The 19717-nt window shown below is 36.1% G+C and overlaps 1 long non-coding RNA gene across 1 annotated transcript; it reads right to left on the bottom strand.

Annotated features, from left to right (window-relative positions):
* Window positions 1–549: 549 nt before the first annotated feature.
* On the bottom strand, window positions 550–18472 carry LOC118500986. Its single transcript, XR_004903558.1, has 4 exons — window positions 18292–18472; window positions 8598–8603; window positions 7577–7581; window positions 550–563 (listed from the first exon to the last, which is right to left on the bottom strand). It is a non-coding gene; the product is annotated as an uncharacterized LOC118500986 (long non-coding RNA).
* Between the last annotated feature and the right edge of the window lie 1245 nt (window positions 18473–19717).

Raw genomic sequence — 19717 nt, 5'->3', positions numbered from 1 at the left:
GGGGAGTGAAGAGGGAAAATGGGACAACTGTAATAGCATAATCAATAAAATATATTTTAAAATATGTAGAAAAGAGGTACAGTAAAGCAAGAAATATGTTTACTAAGTCTGGATGACTCTCTCCTTTAGACATTTCTTTTATGGAATGTCAGAAATGTACTCCACACGTATGCTTCTCTCATTATCCCATATGCAAATTATTAATTGGAGATGGCAAACAACCAGTTGAATATGTTCTCTCATTCTCTGGAGGTCAATCAGTTTTTAGGCATTTTGAGGGTAAACAAAATACCACCCTGTACTTCCTGTCCCTTTGATGAGTCTTGTTAACAAAACAGGACTTTTATTTACTGTGGTATCTATCTAAAATTTCTGTGGTCTCTTTAGAAACTGAGTCTACCCTGACTTCAACTTTAGAACTTTGGGTGATATAAGTTGTACTGACCCAGATGCAAAATTGGAGAGGAACTTTATATTTTAAAGCATAATACTTGGCCTTACTATATAGGAGATGGTTATCCAGTACAAGTTTCACCTCCTGGTTGTATATTCTTATTTAATTACTGCATCTAATCAAGGAACACTTTAAAAATATCTATTTCATTAGTAGAATTTGTGTTTCTTGAGTCAGATATCTAAAAATATGTTGAAGAATATAAGCACTTTCCTAGCTACTAAGCTAGTTATAAATGCCATATTGTTAGTTCTTAAGAATAGAACCAAGAAATCAAGAAAACCAATTTTAAAATAATTTAAAAATAAAATTAATATCAATGCTCAAATTGATGGATTTTTAAAAATTATGTCTTACATGAATTTGCTAATCAATAGATTATCTATCAAGTTAGTTTTTTTAGTCCAGTTTGCAAATAGGGTAGGAAGGGACAAACTGTATTTCAGGCTAGAGACTTTTAATGAGAAAACCAAAGTACAGAGTTGTAAACAAACATATTTGCTAAAAGCCTTAGTCTTGAAATCTCTAGCAACAAGTCACTGGATTTCTATCTATCAGGGTATCTGTCCACTGCCAAAGAATAACAGACATGAAGAGGTGCCCACATACTGGCAGGGCCTAGCACACTCTGATCTAGATTGGAATATTTAAGGTTGATTTTGACCTAGGATACACAGCTATGCTGTGGGTCACTCAGCAACCTCAGAATTCTGAAGAAGAAAAAAAGGAAGCAGATGAAAAACTATACACTTATTTCACTGTGATGACTGAATGTAAAGGAAAAAAAGGAAAACTGAAAGCTTGTTCTATCACAGGAATGAGCTGCTATGATACATGAAGAAGATTCCATGAAGTATGTTTTAAAACCTTGTTATTATAGGACAATTTTTAAAGTTATTTAATGGTTTGGGGGAAGTCATGGTACAGATGGAATTCCTGTGATTTACACTTGACTGCTGTTTTGAACAGTCTGAATGCGTGCATTTAAAGCTAAAGGACAGTCTGCAATGGGAAGCCAATGTGGGTGCCCAGCAGCGCTGAGGCCTGGCTACCCTGCTGTCAGCTTACACACAATTTATGCAACAGACGTCACATATGATGTTACCTTTGGGAAAAGGTTATATGTTTTACAAATGGATCCACTGTCTTTTATTAAAAAGGGCTTTTGACAGGTGCACTGTTCTGTCTCTGTTGAGCATACAGCATGAGGATTTTACAGGTGTTATCAGTAGTGCTAAGCCATTGACACAGTATGTGCAAATTCCAGACATGGTGACATTTTATAAGTGTGATCAGATGCAATTACTCCTGATGGAAATTAAGAAACTCACAGAACTTTAGACCTGATGACTAATGTTATCTAGTCTATGTTAAATTTGTATTTTTAACTAATGAAGCATTAAAAAGTGGAAAAAAATTCAAAATAACAACATTAATGTTTAGACAAAGTTCTTTTACAGAAAATGTGTTGCCAATATCAAATACATTAGAAAGGTTATGTGTGCAATTTATGGTTTTCTTATTTTTTTACATGATTACTTCATCTTGGCATTATGCATCTTAATTGAGATATTGCTACTTTACACATTATAGGAGACTGTTCTGCGTGGCATGGGCTCAGCTCCCACTCAGAGATGCACAGGATCCAGGCCCATGGATAGGTTCTCCTGTGGGGAATCAGGCCTGCATTGTACCTAGGCTGCTTTGAGACTTGCTTTTGCTAAAACTCCCTCACCCTGAATTGAGGGCAGCAAGTGCTTACTGTAACTTCCTAAAGTCTGTGCTAAACCTCCCCAGTATGGAGTGTAACTGGTTCAACCACTTTTCCCATTGCATTTGCAGATAACCTTCTTCTATGATGTGATTAGCGGCATCCTCTCCTTTCTTTTCTGTAAAAGGTAACCAGCTAAAGCAAACCTGTGCATAGTAAATGAGGACCATCATGTAATGTGCCCAGAAAAGAAATAAAGGCCTGTCAAGGCAAGGGCTGAGGCTTTTTCTCCTCTTGAGAGAGAAGCCATCCCATCCCTTTCCCTCCACAGGACTCAGTAGTCCATGTGAATTTTTCATATCTCATCCACAATGTGGCAGACCCCATGAGCCGGGATCTGCATCAACACATTCTTTTGGATTCAAGTTAGCTAGCTGCATGACATGATGTGGTTCAATTACACCACTTTTTTCTATAGTCAAATTATTGAGTCATCTACTAATACATGGTGCCAGACATTTAGTTTCATGTATTGATGTTGCTGTTACGAACACAAATGCAAATGCTGGCAAGTAAATCTGATGGGGTACTTCATTATAGCACTGGTCATGAAGAAGAATACAGTTACGTTTCTAAATTTAAAAAGATATATAAAATACACACAAAAATGTTATTTCATGTGAAGACCTTATCTACAGAGCTCACTTTGAGATATAAAGAACAAAGACTATCAGAAACTAGTGTTGTGCAAACTAACAAACATGGAGTAAACTGACAGATCAATTCATTCGGGGAAAATACTGGTTTGGGCTGTGAATGTTAGGTCAAGAGTATTAGTGCCAGAATTGAGGGCCAAGTATGTGATAAGAAAAGTAGTTGTGATAACAGAAAAAAGAACAGATGAAAAAAATACTGGTTGAAATGACCTAACAACATAGATAATAAAAGTCTGGTTATAATTTTTTTTGAGCTTCACAATCATTTATTTATTTTTAAAGTATATTTTATTGATTATGCTATTACAGGTGTCCTATTTTATTCTCCCCTTTATCTCTCACCACCCTGCACTGCTCCCCCACACTCCTGCATTCCTCCCCCTTAGTTCATGTTTATGGGTTGTACATATAAGGTCTTTGGCTTCTCCATTTCCTATACTATTCTTAACCTCCTTCTGTCTATTTTGTGCCTACATATTATGCTTCTTAATCCCTGTAACCTTCTCACCATTTTTCCCCTTCCGCTCCCCAATGATAACCTTCCATGTGATCTCCATTTCTGTGATTCTGTTCCTGTTTTGGTTGTTTGTTTAGTTTTTGTTTTTCTTTTTTAAGTTCAATTGTTGATAGTTGTGAGTCTGTTGTCATTTTACTGTTCATAGTTTTGATCTTCTTTTCTTAGATAAGTCCCTTTAATATTTCATATAATAAAGGCTTGGTGATGATGAACTCCTTTAACTTGACCTTATCTGAGAAGCATTTTATCTGTCTTTCCATTCTAAATGATAGCTTTGCTGGATAGAATAATATTGGATGTAGGTTCTTGCCTCTCATGACTTTAAATACTTCTTTCCAGCCCCTTCTTGCCTGCAAGCTTTCTTTTAAGAAATCAGCTGATATTTTTATGGGAACTCCTTTATACGTAACTCCCTCCTCTTGATGACTTTAAAGTTTTGTCCTTATTGTTAATCTTGGGTAACTTAATTATGATGTGTCTTGGTGTGTTTCTTCTTGGATTCAATTTCTTTAGGACTCCATGAGCTTCCTGAACTTCCAAGAAGTCTAATTTCCCAGATTGGGGGAGTTTTCCTTCATTACTTATTCAAATAAATTTTTAATTTCTTGCTGTTGTTCTTCTGGCACCCCTATGATTTGGGTGTTGGAAAGTTTAAAGTTGTCCCAGAGGTTCCTCAGCCTTTCTTCATTTTTTTGAATTCTTGTTTTTTCATTCTGTTCCAGTTGGATGTTTATTTCTTCCTTTTGTTCCAAATCATTGACTTGAGTCTCACTTTCCTTCCCGTCACTGTTGGTTCCCTGTATTTTTCCTTTATTCCACTTTGTATAGCCTTCATTTCTTCCTTCATTTTGCAACCAAACTCAGTCAATTCTGTGAGCATTCTGATTACCAGTGCTGAACTCTGCATCTGATAGGTTGCCTGTCTTCTCATTGCTTAGTTCTTTTTCTGAATTTTTGATCTGTTCTTTCATTTGGGCCATATTTATTTGTTTCAGTGCACCTGGTAAGTTAAGGAGTGGAGCCTTAGGTATTCACCAGGGTGGGGCAAGCCACTTTGCTGTGTTGTGGTGCTGTATGTGGGTGAGGGATCAGAGAGGGCACAATGCCACTTGCTCGGCTCTTGCCAAACTTTCCATCATTTCCCTCACTTCCCACAAGTGGATTGTGCCATTTCTGTAATTGATTCCCAGGTGGATTGGCTTGTATACATTCTAGGACCCCATGAGCCTCTCAAATGGACTCTTCTATGACACTAGAAGTTTCTTCTGCCACCACAACCCCCATAGATTTTTACAGCCAGAGGTTTTGAACCTTCAGTTTCCTGTGCTGAAACCTTGGGTTGCATGGTCTGTCTCACTCCCCAGTTGTTCCTCACAGCTTACCTGCATGCTAAGGTAGGACCACCAGGTCAGGCAGCCCCTTCCTCATCACCCTGTCTGCCCCAGCTGCACATCTGTGCTCCATCTACCAATCTGAATAAATATTTCTTTAACTCCTTGGTTGCTGAGCTTCCGTGCAGTTTGATTTTATGGCAGTTTTTGTTGTTTTTTGTTTTTAAATTGGTTGTTATCCTTCTTTTAGTTGTGTGAAGAAGTGAAGCATTTTTATCTACACCTCCATCTTGGTTGGATCTCCTCTAATTCTTTTTTTAAAATCAAAGCAAACATGCCACTCTAACCCTTTAATGTCTCAGTGACATTGATAGAAGAGATTTAAGTTATATTTACTTTATCCTTAAATTGAACTGAAATATTTTATAAAATTAAATAGTAAAGGTTAATAAAATTTAATGATATTGTTGAATTTTTTTAAATCTATACATAAATTAGTTCTTTCTTTCTGGGAGGTGAATAGACAAAGCATGGAGACTCAAGAATATGGCACCAGTCCAGTCTTACACTGGCCTCTCACACCATTTCAGATGTGTGCAGCCAATGCTGTGGTGGCTAGTCCATTTACACTAAACTAATCCCATTACAATTTTTTCTGACATTAGGATAATATATAAGGTAATTTGGACAAACACTGGAAAGTGTTTTCATAAATTACACACTTAATCAAGGTTTAAAAGACAGAACTGGCTGTAGAAAACACCAAATGCTCTTGACCATGATTCTATACTTTCTAAATGAAAACAAAACAAAAGTTTTCCATAAAGGCATTTAATAAAAAAAACCTTCTGAATAAATAATCTTCACTGCAAGTTATTGTTTAACTCAACATCAGGAAATTTGTAGTACTTTAGGAAGGAAAATGGAAGGCAGTTTTATAGTTTCAATAGGACTATTATTAAGTACATTAAAAGTAACATGGTCGGTTATAACTATACTGAATTTTTTACTCTAATGCAATTCATATATTTAGACATGAAGATTTATTATTTATTTTATTTGATTGTTCAACATTTATTACAAAGATTAACTAGGTTTTTGTTCACCCAATCATATAATAGATGCTCTGAACAATAGGCAAAATATTTCATATATTTTCTTTAAATTTAATGCTGTAATTATCAATATCAAAATACTTGTAATGAAAAATTATATTTGCACGAATTATGAAAGATATATTTGTGATAAAGGGTAAAGCAAAAGTAGATTTACAGATGCATGGAAACTAATACTACAATTAATAAATAATAACACAAGAATAAAGACTGTATTTCTCATATTCACAACAGTAAACCTTTTTGCCATACATTGTATAAGGAAAATCAGGTTTTGTGACAAGTAATTATTTTCATAAATGAAAATCAATTCCTTAAAACTTTCTCTTTTTTAAAACAAAATCCAAGATTATTTCTGTTCTCCCCCCTACAAAGAGGGAGACACAGTTAAGCCTTCCAAAAATTTTATTTCACATAAATAAAAAATATGGAAAAATATGTCTTCTCTTAAGTGTTTAAAAATTGTATTTTTCTATAAAATAAAATGTTGACTTGACTAGAGAAGAAAAATAGAGTATTTTAAAGGTTAAATAAGTGGAACAGGCATTTTTATATACTAAGTCTTTCAATGGAAAGGAAATTCATCATTTTTTACCCAGAATTAACACAGTATATGTCATTTTAAAATTCTATTTTGTTTTTCTTGCTTTCTCTGAATAGATATTTATTAATAACTAGGTAATTGATGAAGAGAGTAAAGACAGGTGGAGTATGGGGCTTGGGAAAAAGGATGAAAAAACTATATTATCCTCTCAAGTAACTTTGCTCAAATGGTGAATGATGTTGCAGCCAACAAAAATAAGTCCAATGGGAGGATACATAAATTTGAGGAGTAAAAAAAAAGGAATGTAATTACTTTTGGACATTTTTAGTTGTGAGATACTCATGTAAGTTTTCTATAGACTCTTAAAAATCTCAGTGTGAAATTTTGGATACAGTAGAATTGAGAGGCCTCCAAATATGCCGATTGTCCAGGAACAAGTACTGTTAGCCAACACAAGTCAGCGAAAGAGCACTGAACAAAGCAAGTGAACAATGCTAGGCGGCCCTAACTATTAAAGCAGTACATCAGAATTATCTGAGTACTGTTTTGAAGATACAGGTTTCAGAAACATTCTTCAGATTTGTTTTGGTGATTGTTCAGGAATCTGCTTTTTTTTTTTTTTTTTTTTTAATGAGCATTCCAGGTGATTTGATGTATAATAAATCATCCTTGAGCACCCTTGACTTGATAGGACAAGAGAAGACAAGAGCAAGAGTGAACTTGGTATAACATGAAGGTTAGAAGGGATGCCAAGAAAATCTCAAGTAGCAGGGAAGTAGATCACTGAAACAAGAAAATGGGTAATAGGGTTAATGCTGCACAGAGGTTAAATAATAAATGAGCTAATATTTTTATACAGGATTCACCAGCTGGCAATGATTAGTGATCTCCTTACAAGGAGTATTGTTGGGAACTGCCATGCCTGGTATCAGAAGCTGTAACCCCCACCTATGCTAAGGGAACGCCCTTGGAACCGTAAGCCAGCAAGGAGACAAAAGCTTATCTCCCTGGCAGGAATGCTGCTTCTGCTGCTGAACCCCAAAGCTTGGTCGGTTAGCCAGTGACGGGTAAGATTCCCCAAGGGGGGAACGATCTAAGACAGACACGATCATGTGGGGGGCCCCCAGAAGAAGGGCTTTGGGGGCTACAGCAAAAGGGGGTGATGGACCCTTGCTCCTCAGCTTTGACATAGCCTGAGTCCTCTTCGTCTGGGAGAAAGTCTCCTTATCTCTTGGTTGCCTCACTTCCCTTGCTCCACCTAAGCCTGAAACAATGACAGGGTGGTGCAGCGCTGTGCTGAAATGGGCAGATTCCCTGGGTGATCAGACCTAACAAAGAACATGTAAATTCCTGTGAAACTTTCTTTGTTTAGAATGCTCTCAGTTGAATGAGAAGGGTCCAAGAAGGAAGTTAGGTTGTTCCTCAAAGTTTTACAGCTCTTTGACCCTGACTCAAAATAGGCCCTCAGACTTCCTTGTTATCTATTGTTTGATCCTTACTTCCTAGCAATGAGTAATGAGCTTTTACCTGAATTTTTATTCAAATGAAACCAATAAAAAGCCTCTCCGGAGGGGGAACGGGGTGCTCTCCCCACCAGGGAGGGTGGCCAAGTGGCGTGCTCCCCACGTGAGGAGTGGCCTGCTGTTCCTATTCCCCCACAGGACCTGGTTGTCTCTGTGTATGTTTTTCTTGAGTTTTGACAAGCCATCCGCCGCATTCCATGATCACTGCTGGCTGGTGACCCATGCATCAGAGTATTAGTGAAAGAGTTAGGGAGTGTAACAAGAATGGTGATAATTAAGAGATAAAATCATGGAGAAGTTGAAATAATAATTATAAATTCCTTTTTCTAGAAATTTTACTATGAAGGATATATTTATTTTTTATTTATTTTTTAAAAATATTTTATTTATTTTTTAGAGAGGGAAGGGAGGGAGATAGAGAGAGAGAGAAACATCAATGTGCGGTTGCTAGGGGTTATGGCCTGCAACCCAGGAATGTACCCTGGCTGGGAATCGAACCTGGGACACTTTGGTTCCCAGCCCGCACTTTGGTTCCCAGCCCGCGCTCAATCCATTGAGCTACACCAGCCAGGACTGAAGGATATATTTAAATAAGATAATATGCAGATGAGAAGGTGAAGTCAAGTGATTTTTTTATTTCATTTTTTAATGGTGAAAATTGTATTCAAGTAAGCTGAATACTATACATTCTTCTTGTCAATATGAGCCAAAGAATGAGAATTTAACCAATATATTACTTTTGTAACTTATGGTTATACACTGTGATCCTTGGTTCATAATATACTCAAATTAACATGTAATTTTCTCTCATATGGGCAGAGACAGTAAGAGATGCAGAAATTTACATATCATTGAAAAACAAAATATTAGAAAGCGCTTAATTTTATAGAATGCTGACAAAAGTCTAAGCTTTCACCACCACCACCAGTTTCCTGTAAATCTAATGGACCACAAGTTGAGTTCCTGGATATGTTAGTAAATCCTTATATGTTATCCAACACACCTATACTGAGAACAAGGTAAGTCTCAGAAAGGTAGCTATAATATAAAAATGTGTCTGGTGTCTCTTATTAATGAGGGTAACAATCTCCTGTACACATGAGTCTTTTATGAAAGGTTCCACTGAATGCTTTATGCTATTGAATTTTTTGCTCAATACAGACAGTTTGGGAATAAGCAAATAAAAGTTGATGTTGTCTTCAAGTAATCATTTTTCTGGTGCTTGATTCCCTCTGCTACTACGTTTTTATTATGTTTGGGCATTGAGGGTAGAAACAATTAAAAGGATTTTCATTTTCTGTGCTCACTGTGTCTAGAAAGCATCAAATTAATGTTTTAAAAATAAATGTTTTCAGAGTTCATCCTTTATGAAGGAGTAGGGGAGGGAGGCTTTTGTGGGAAGTCTCATTGTATCTGTTATCAAAATAATGACAAAGACTCCATTGTTTTGAACACTCACCGCCCATACTTAAATTTTCAAACATATGCAAGGCTATTTAATCTTGTGGAGAAATATTTTATTTGAGATCTCCATGGAAGTTAATTGAAAGCTTGGCTGGATTAATTACCATACAACATTTTCATATAGATGAAGCCAGGGAACCTAAACTGCTTAAATATGAGGGGTGTTTTGTTTTTTTTTTTCTTTTCTTCCTGCAGTTCATTATATATGTGGCAGTCACTGAAGATTTTGGAAAACTAACTTGCCATGGTGGGATTCTAATGGCCAATAAAGTGAATTTGGTCATCACATATGCTATAATTGTTAACTGGGAAATGCTTATTGATTTAATTTTATTAGCAGTACCAGTAGTAGTACAGACAACTGGTCCTCATTGGACAATGCTATTCCTGGTCATTATGCTAAAATATTTTGTTTAGTTTTTAATTCTTGTGGCACCCAATTAATTCCTTTGTTTTACTAATGAACAAAAAAACCCCTGAATTACAAATATGTTAGAACCTTCCCAAGATACACAGCTAATATCAAGCAGAACAAACATTGAGACTTATTTTGTAAAATTTAATCTTTATTGTAGTTTTTCCATTACCAATTAGCCTCCCTATATCTCCCTACCTCCAGCAATCACCAAATTGTTGTTCATGTCCATAAGTCCTTTTTCCTTTTTGCTCAATTCCTCTACCTCCTAACCACCCCACCCCCACCCATTAGCTGTCATCTGCTCTCCATCTATGAGTCTGTGTCTGTTTTGCTTCTTAAATCAGTTTATTCATTAGATTCCACATATGAGTGAAATAACATGTTTTTGTCTTTCTCTGACTGGGTTATTTCACTTAGCATAATGTTCTCCAGGTCAGCCCTTACTGTCACAAAGGGTAAAGTTTTCTTTTTTTTTGCAGCCAAATAGAATTTCATTGTGTAAATGTCACATAGATGTTTTATCCACTTATCTACTGATGGACACGGGCCACTTCTTTGCAATTGTAAATAACTCTGCGATAAACATAAGGGTGCTTATGTTCTTTCAAATTAGTGTTTTGTGTTCCTTTGGATATATTCCCAGAAGTGTGATCACTGGGTCAAAAGGCAGATCCATGTTTAATTTTCTAAGGTATCTCCATACTGCTTTCCACAATGGCTGCACCTACAGTGCATTCCCACCAACAGTGCAAAAGGCACCCCTTTCTCCACATCCCCACCAGCACTTGTTGTTTTTTTTTATTTATTTATGATAGTCTTCTGACAGGTGTGAAATGGTATCTCATTGTGGTTTTAATTTGCATTTCTCTGATGACTAGTACATTGAGCATCTTTTCATATGACTATTGGCCATCTGTATGTCTTCTTTGGAGAAGTGTCTATGCAGGTCCTTTGCCCATTTTTTAAAGGGGTTGTTTGTTTTTTGGTCTTGAGTTTTGTAAGTTCTTTATGAATTTTGGATATTAACCCTTTACCAGATGTATCAGCGAATATGTCCTGCCATTCTGTGGGTTGTCTTTTTCTTTTGTCGACAATTTCCTTTCCTGTGCAAAAACCTTTTAGTTTGATGAAGTCCTTTTTGTTTATGTTTTATTTTGTTTCCCTTGCCCAGGGGGATATATCAGAAAAAAACATTGCTATAAGCCATGTTTGAGATTTTGCTGCCATGTTTAAGATTATGGTTTGGGGACTAACATTTAAGTCTTCGATCCATTTTGAATTTATTCTTGTGTGTAGTATAAGAATGTGGTCTAGTTTCATTTTTCTGCACCTATCTGTCCAATTTTCCAAACAACATTTATGGAATAGATTATCTTTATCTCATATTATGTGCTTGCTTCCTTTGTCAAATATTAATTGAGTATAAAGTTATGGGTATATTTCTGGGATCTCTATTCTGTTGCATTGATCTATGTGTTTGCTTTAATGCCAGCACCAAGCTGTTTTGATTACCATGGCCTTCTAGTATAGTTTCATATTGGATAGCATGATTCCTCCAACTTCATTTTTCTTCCTCAGGATTGCTGTTGCTATGTAGGGCCTTCATGGTTTCATATAAATTTTTGAAATATTAATTCTTGTTCTGTGAAATATTTCAATGGAATCTTGGTAGGAATTGCATTGAATCTATATGTTGCTTTGGGTAGTATGAACATTTTAATGATATTAATTCTTCCTATCTATGAACACAGTATGTGCATCTATTTATTTGTATATTCTTCAATTACTGAAGCAGTAATCAAAAAACTCCCAACAAACAAAATCCTTGGACCAGATGGCTTCCCAGTTGAATTTTACCAAACATTCCAAGAAGAACTAGCATCTTTCCTTCTCAAACTCATAAAATTCAGGAGGAGGAAGTCTTCCAAATTCATTTTACAGGACCTGCATTATGCAAATTGCAAAAACACTGTAGATAAAGACACTAAAAATAAAGAGTTATAGGCCAATATCCCTGTGAACATCCATGCTAAAATTCTCAACAAAAAATTAGCAAACTGAATATAGTAATGCATCAAAGTGATCATACGTACATAATAATCAAGTGGGATTTATTCTGGGAATGCAAGGTTGACACAACATTCACAAATCAATAAATGTGAATCACCACATAAACAAAATGAAGGATAAAAAACACATAATGATACAATAGATACAGAGAAAGTTTTTGATACGATCTGGGACTAATTTTGCCTCAGATTTGAGCTTAGGCTTATTCCTGATGCTTTCTGTTTCTGAATGAGTGTGGTATAAATTCCAGTCTGGCTTGACCTTGTGAGATGCCTCTACAGGTAGCAATGCAACACCATTGTCTTTCATGTATGACAAGGATCATCATTAGCTTAGGCTGTTTATAAAAGCTAATGTACTTTTGTGTATATTTGTGTAAAATGTGTGTGTGCCTAAACACATAAAAAGCAGAAGCAGTTTAGCAATTTCTAAGCCATAATTAACAAATATAGAATGATAACAAAAATTAGAAAAAAATTAATAATAGTATGTGGATTCAGTTTTCCTGAGAAACTTACATATAACAATGAGTCTGTGTTGAGACCTGGAGCCTAGAGCACAGAAAATAATAGGTATAGAGGTTTTACACTGAGATGGAAGAAAGAACAGACTCATATCCTAGGTTAATTATCTTATCCCTGTAATTGAAAGTCTAGATTCCACCCTCGGTGGTGTGGCTCAGTGAATCGAATGCCCACCTGTGAACTGAAGTGTCTCTGGTTTGATTCCCAGTCAGGGCACATGCCTGGGTTTCAGGCCAGGCCCTCAGCTGGGGGCATGCAGAGGCAACCGCATGTTGAGTTTCCTTCCTCTTTTTCTCCCTTTCTTCCCCTCTCTCTAGAAATAAATAAATAAAACTTTTTAAAACAAAAAAAATTAAAAACACTAGGTTTGTAGCTAGCCATCCACAAGTCAATTAAGAAAATCAATAAGCAATTAAAATACCGCAAGTAATACCAAATGAAGAAGCTTAATAGGGTATTTTGTTCTAACCTATCACCTGCTTGTACTTGACAGCTGTCCTGATTTCCTTGGGCTAACAAAGAAACGGAAAATATTCTTGTTTTTAGTCTTTACCTATTCTTTTTTCCTTCCTTTTATTGTTATGGAGGAAGGTGGAGTAATTATGCTTAAATTTGCCTTTGTGTAGTATTAGTGCAAAAACTGTGTGTAGGAAAATAAATTACTAAGAGAAATAAATTAGTGTTTTTGTTTAGGTAACTTCAGAAGTAAAGACTCAAGTAAAAATGGTTTACTTGGGAAACAAAGGAAAATGATAGGAGAGTAGAAAATGAGACAAGGTAGAAAAGGTAGCATAAAAGTGTTAAATCAGCTACCACTGTGGGCACCTGGGGCTTAATCCTGCTAGAAACCTGCAGGAGTAAAACATAAAATGTTTGTCTGAGATTTTTCTCACCCAGAGAATGAGGGAACAGGGGAATTTATCCACCAACCTTCTTCAGTTATTGGTTGAAGATTGGAGATGGGGGAGGGTTAGGGGAGGGCAGGGCGAGATGATATTAATAAAGTTGCATCTGTGCTTTCATTCCTGAAGAAGAATTTGTTCCTCACAGGATTTGTTTTGTGATTGCCTTTATGAATTTTACTTACCAAAGCCAAAAAAACATTGGAGAGATAATGATTGGTATCCTCAACACAAGGCAAAGGAGATCCAGCATCAAGAGAAAGCCTTAGATGAAGAAATGCTAGAGGCAGGAGTTAGGTTTCCAAGTTGCCCTGAGGTAGTAAGGACTGGAGGAGATGGATCAGGACACCAGCAGTTTCAGCTACATTTATGTTAAAATGTTATATGCAAAACATTAGTTTATAGGGTAGTTTTTTAATTAAAATATGTAATATATGTTAAGAATGTAGAATTTAGAAGGTGATCAATGAATATAATTTCTTCATCACCCTTTTTTCCCTCTTTACTCTCATAAAATTGAATGGAATTAGTCAAAGTTTTCTTAATTGATCCCCAATTCCTTACATCTTTATTCCCTTCTCATTTCCTAACTTAAAATAAGCCAGTGTCTAAGAGCTTGGAGAGCTGATAACCCAGGCAAATCCTTGTACTAATGAGAAAGCTACATCTTCTTTGTGAAGCTTATATTCTCCTGTATTTGTGATTCAAATAACACTATGATAGGAAGATGATGCTAGGAGATTCAATCACTGCAACTGTGATTGCATTAATAAAAAAGGGCACCTGGCTGGAGTAGCTCAGTGGATTGAGTGCAGGCTGCGAACCAAAGTGTCACAGGTTCGATTCCCAGTTAGGCCACATACCTGGGTTGCAGGCCACAGCCCCCAGCAACCGCATACTGATGTTTCTCTCTCTCTCTTTCTCCCTCCCTTCCCTCTCTAAAAATAAATAAATAAAATCTTTTAAAAAAATAAATAAAAAAGAGCAAATAGTCTATTTTTTGGTTAACTTATTCTTTTTTACATTGAATGTTTTTATTTTTTATTGTTCAGGTAAAGTTGTCTCCATTTTTAATATTAAGAAAATTTACTGTCCAAAATAATATTGCTTCTACCTCTTTTCTTTAAAAGTTTATTTTTGAGTGTGTTGAATACCAGAAAACACTTGGTATAATGTCCAAGGGACCAGTGAGTATAAGGCATTGTGATGTAAATTATGCAGGTACCTTTACCTTACTATAAAAAAAGTGAAATACCATGTAGTTGATCAAGCCTTATCATAAGACCCCTTTGTCTTTGACTCTCAGAGAGCCACATCATTCATTGGGGGGGGGGCAGAATGTTTTTGTGACAGAATATTGCTTGATGTTTGGTCTTGAATCACAATTATGAGGCAGTCAAGCTATAGCTATTTCCACTTAGATAATAAATGTATTGTACATTATATTCTGCATTTAAAAGGTAATTTGGTGGAAACTTTCCAACTAAATTATTTGCTAATGAAAACTATTTTTACAATGATAACAAAATGTAACATGAAAATGTATTTATATGAATATATCTTTTCATTTCTTCATCTAATTGTTTTCTTCTGATAAAAAAAAATCCCTAATCTGATGTGTGCAACTATTTCTCTGTGTGTGTGTGTGTCTATGTAAACCAATCATAGAGCTGCATTCAGGGTATGAAATCAGGCATTTTTTGACATACTTGTAAATGATACTTTCTTTTCCTGTGCTAGGTGTTTTACTGCAAAAATCTGAACTATTCTACACTACTGTGAACTTAAACTATGTAGGCAAAATTAAAGTGCCAGGCTTTTAGTTTATATTTTAGGAGAAACTAAAGGTCAAGAATTGAAACCAAACACTGGCATCGTTTCCAGCCAAACAATGGTGTAGATTCCAGGGGGGAAAGGTCAGTGTTTTACTATATTATACTCACACAGTGATTTTCGTATTCAGAAAAATTTTCTTTTTTGTAATAAAATCACCTCATAGTGCAAGTAGGGATTAATGGTATTTAATTAAATGTTTTATTGCAATTTAATTAAATGAGCCATTTCTAATAAAGTCAGCTTTAAATGTCTGAGAGTAAGTTAGCAAATCTGAGCTCCACAAACTGGAGCTTTGCATCACTAGGGGCTCTGTGAATAAAGTAAGCACCCAGTAACCAGGCTCTATAATAACAGTTTAGGTCAGAAATTACTATATTCTAGCACAGGACCTACCTGTACAGTGTCTAAGCATTTAAAAATCAAATGAATGAATGATAGAACATTTTTGTTTTGTTTTTATTTTGCCAAAAGTGGAAATACCAATTTTTAGGACTTTTTTTAATATTATATACCTCAATAAAAATAACTTTTTGAAACATTCAAACTACACTTTCCTTAGTTCTGCATTTTTCTCACATGTTAGCAAAGAAGCTATCATAAAAATGACTTGGAGTCATAAAGAATCATAGGTTCATCAGTGAAGGAACAGCACCTGTAAAAGGCAGAAAGCAATTAGGTGGAATAGCTAAAATGGCAGACTTTGAAGCTGATCTGGCTTGTGACCCTGGAGATTAATCTATCATTTTCTGAAAAAATATAATATATGTATATATTTATGATTTTATATGAATTTATAAAACTATACAAGGCATGTCCAGAAAAAGTCCAACCATTGTTAATATAATCAGAATGGTTTGAGTGACACTGATGTAACCTGGACTGGGATGCGCATGCATGAACAATGATGACTTCACTGTACTAGTCAGTGGGAATGGCAGATGCCATTGAATGAGCATGTATACCGTGTGGTCATTGCATTCAAAATGACTGAGGAAGTAGAGCAATGAATCTGCATCAAATTGTGTTAAGTGCCCTAGATGGTGTTGCTCAGTGAATTGAGTGCTGGCCTGTGAGCCAGAGGATCACTGATTTGATTCCCAGTAGGGCACATGCCTGAGTTGTAGGCCAGGTCCCCAGTAGAGGGCACTCAAGAGGCAACCACACACTGATGTTTTTCTCCCTTTCTCACTCCCTTCCCCTAAATATATTTATATTTAAATATAAATATAAATTTATATTATAAATTATAAATTTATAATGTATAAAATTTATAATTTAAATAAATTATTTATTTATTTAAAAATAAATAAATAAAATCTTTTTAAAAAATTGCATTAAGCTTGACCATTCCTCCACAGAAACTATTCGGATGATTCAGAAGGCCATAGGTATGCTCAACCGATGGCTGGCAGCTTCATCAGGACATCATGCCCACTCATGCATCACATCTCATGCTTTTGGTGAAACATCAAATCACCCAGATTACTCAAGCCCCCTACAGTCCAGATTTGACACCCTGCAACTTCTGGCTTTTTTCAAAACAAAAATCACCTTTGATAGGGAAGAGATTTCAAACCATCTGTGAGATTAAGGAAAATATGACAAGACAGCTGATGGAGATTGGGAGAACTGTGTGAGGTTCCAAGACAGTTACTTTGAAGGGAACTCAGGCATCATTTTTCTATGTGCAATGTTTCTTGTATCTTTTTCAATAAATGTCTCTATATAGCATGGCAAGATACTTTCTGGACAGGCCTCATATAAACACATGTATATATCATCTATATCCATATCTACATATCTTTATTAGAACACATTGTAAGGTGTGAGAAAGTTGTTTTGCTCTGTTTTGTTTTCCCCCAAATATTTTTTCTGTTTATTTTATCCAAATTTAGGCAAGTGCTTTGTTTGTGCCCTCTTAAATGTGTGCTTTGGGGAAGATTTCTGTCTTGGCAGAGGGCAGAGGTACCTGTAGGCTCTTGTATTTCTGGCTTTCCTTTACAAACATCTAAGCCATTGAGGAGATTGGATTATGGTTTAATTTGTGTTCAAAACCTAGGAATACAGATATTGAGAAACAGAAAAATTTAACTGTTAAAATACTATAAAGGAAGAGCAATTCACACCAGATTAAAAATATCCACACAGAGTGGAGATAGAATATCTTAGGAATCAGAGGTGGGATGCTAGGATTTAAGGCTCCCAGCAATGCCAAAAAAATTTGATGCCTCAATTACCGGTGGACTTGATGGGACCATGTGGGCCAAAACATTTGTGTCTTAGCAATTTAATCTGATCATTGATGATCACAAAATTGGAAAGAAGAAAATCGGTGTCTCAAATGATGACTGAAGATAAATGTCCTATATATACAATTTATATGTATAATTATATATTATATATAGTATATATTATATATAATCTGGTGTTTATATATTATATATAATTTATATATAGAATTTTTCTATATATATAGAGGGGGGAGAGACAGAGAGGTTTACAAATTTAATTTCGTGAGGATTTTATTTCTGCTCTATCCTAATAATCTGCTTCTTCCTCTCTAGTGAATCACAGTTAGCTGCACATAAACATTTGTCTACCTTTTTTTGGTATCTTAATCATTTTTTATTTTCAATTACAGTTGACATACAATATTATATTAACTTCAGGTGTATTTCCCAGTGCTTACACATTATATAACTTTTTAAGTGACCATCTCAATAAATCTCGTACCCATCTAACACCATACATAATGATTAGAACTTTATGGACTATATTCTCTATGCCGTACTGATGCAGACACTGGCCCGCAGTGTCTGTGGCGTCATGGATGAGACATGAGACATTCGCATGGACTACTGAGTCCTGTGTGGAGGAAAAGGGATGGCCCGGCTAGCCTCTCAAGGGGAGGGTGCCTCGGAGCAACCTGGCCACTCTCTCAAAGGAGAGTACTCTGATCCTTCCCTTCATAGGGTTTTTATTGGCTTTTCATTTTCACAGGAATACAGGTAAAGTTCATTAAATCATTGTCAGGCAGTAAGGATCAAACAATAGATAACGTACAACGAACTCTGAGGGCCTATTCTGAGTCAGGGCCTGTTAGATAAAGAGCTACAAAACTTTGGGAAGCAAACTCATTTCCTGCTTGGACCCTTATCATTTAAACAGCAAAGCAGGTTTCACAGGATTTTATGTATTCTTTCTCAGGCCAGATCACCTGGGGAGCCCGCCCTTTCTATCACAGGGTTTACACTGCCCTCTGTCATTATTTCAGGATTAAGTCAGGCAGAAGAGGCAAGGCAGCCAAGAGATTAGGAGACTTCTCGTAGACAGAATGAGGGCTCAGGCTTTGTCAAAGGCAAGGGGCGAGGGTTCATCACCCCCTTCTGCTGTAGCCCCCCAAGTCCTTTCTTGGGGACCTCACACATGATCATGCCTGTTTTAGATGGTTCCCCCCTTGGGGAATCTTACCTATCATTGGCTAACTGATCAAGCATTGGAGGCCAGTTATGGAAAAAGGAGCAGAAGTGGCACTCCTGCCAGGGAGGTAAACTTTGTTTCTTCAGAGGCTTATGGTCTGAAGGTCGCTCACTCAACCTTAGCCACGGGGGTGGTTACAGCTCCTGAAACCAGGCAGGGCAGTTCCCAACACTGTACTTTACATCTCCATGACTATTTTGTAACAACTGATTGGCACCATTTAAAATCTCTTTCTTTCTCTCAATTCTCCAGCTATGTCACTAATCTCTTCCAAAACAGTATTTTCTAAAGAAATCTCCACTTGTTTTCTCTATATCCCATCTTTCTTTGGCTTGCAATGTACTTTAGTCTGGATCCTGTTCATACCACTCCCTCACTTTCCACATGTCAAAGTCATCGAGGATCTTTTTGATGACAAATGCAATTTTCAATTCTCTCTTTTTATCTGAACAGATCTCTGAAGTCCATTCAATACATTGGACCCATATTCTTGTTTCAAATACATTGCTTTGTTTTTTATATTTGTGTGCCAATTTTAAATAGTTTTATTTGTTTTATTATTTACTATAAAGTGCATTATCTCTTTTCTCTATGCACATAGTCCAGATTTAAGTATCAAGAAGGCCCAGTTCCTTAGTAAGTAGCAGCTCAACTTTTAAAACTGCCCTGGAATTTGCTACAAATTTGGTCCAGGGGGACAAGGTGTCTCAAAGAATTCATCTGAATCCTATGCATTCAACATGAAGGCAACTATTGAAGATGAAAAAGTTCAAGGTGACATCAATGATAAAAAAAAGCAAGATTCTTGACAAGTGCAATGAAATCATTGACTAGGTTAATAAGAACCAGACTGTAGAAAAGGAAAAATTTGAACATCATCAGAAAGAACTGGAAAAGTTTGTAACCCCATCATTATCAAGCAGTACCACAGTACAGGAGGAATGTCAGGAGGCATGCCTATAGGCACCCCTCATGGTAGACTCCCTCCGTCTCTTGGCACCTCCTCGGCCCACCACTGAAAAGCTTAATTAAGCCAACCTCAAGCATAGATTTAGCATTGTTCCACACAAAATACCGAAGGGCCCAAACTTATAGCTTTGCTTGCTTTTTTA

Source organism: Phyllostomus discolor, chromosome 6 (genome assembly GCF_004126475.2).
Source record: "Phyllostomus discolor isolate MPI-MPIP mPhyDis1 chromosome 6, mPhyDis1.pri.v3, whole genome shotgun sequence".
In the NCBI taxonomy this organism is placed as follows: Eukaryota; Metazoa; Chordata; class Mammalia; order Chiroptera; family Phyllostomidae; genus Phyllostomus; species Phyllostomus discolor.
Note: the sequence above shows the minus strand (reverse complement) of the source record. Positions and strands in the feature narration are given on the sequence as shown.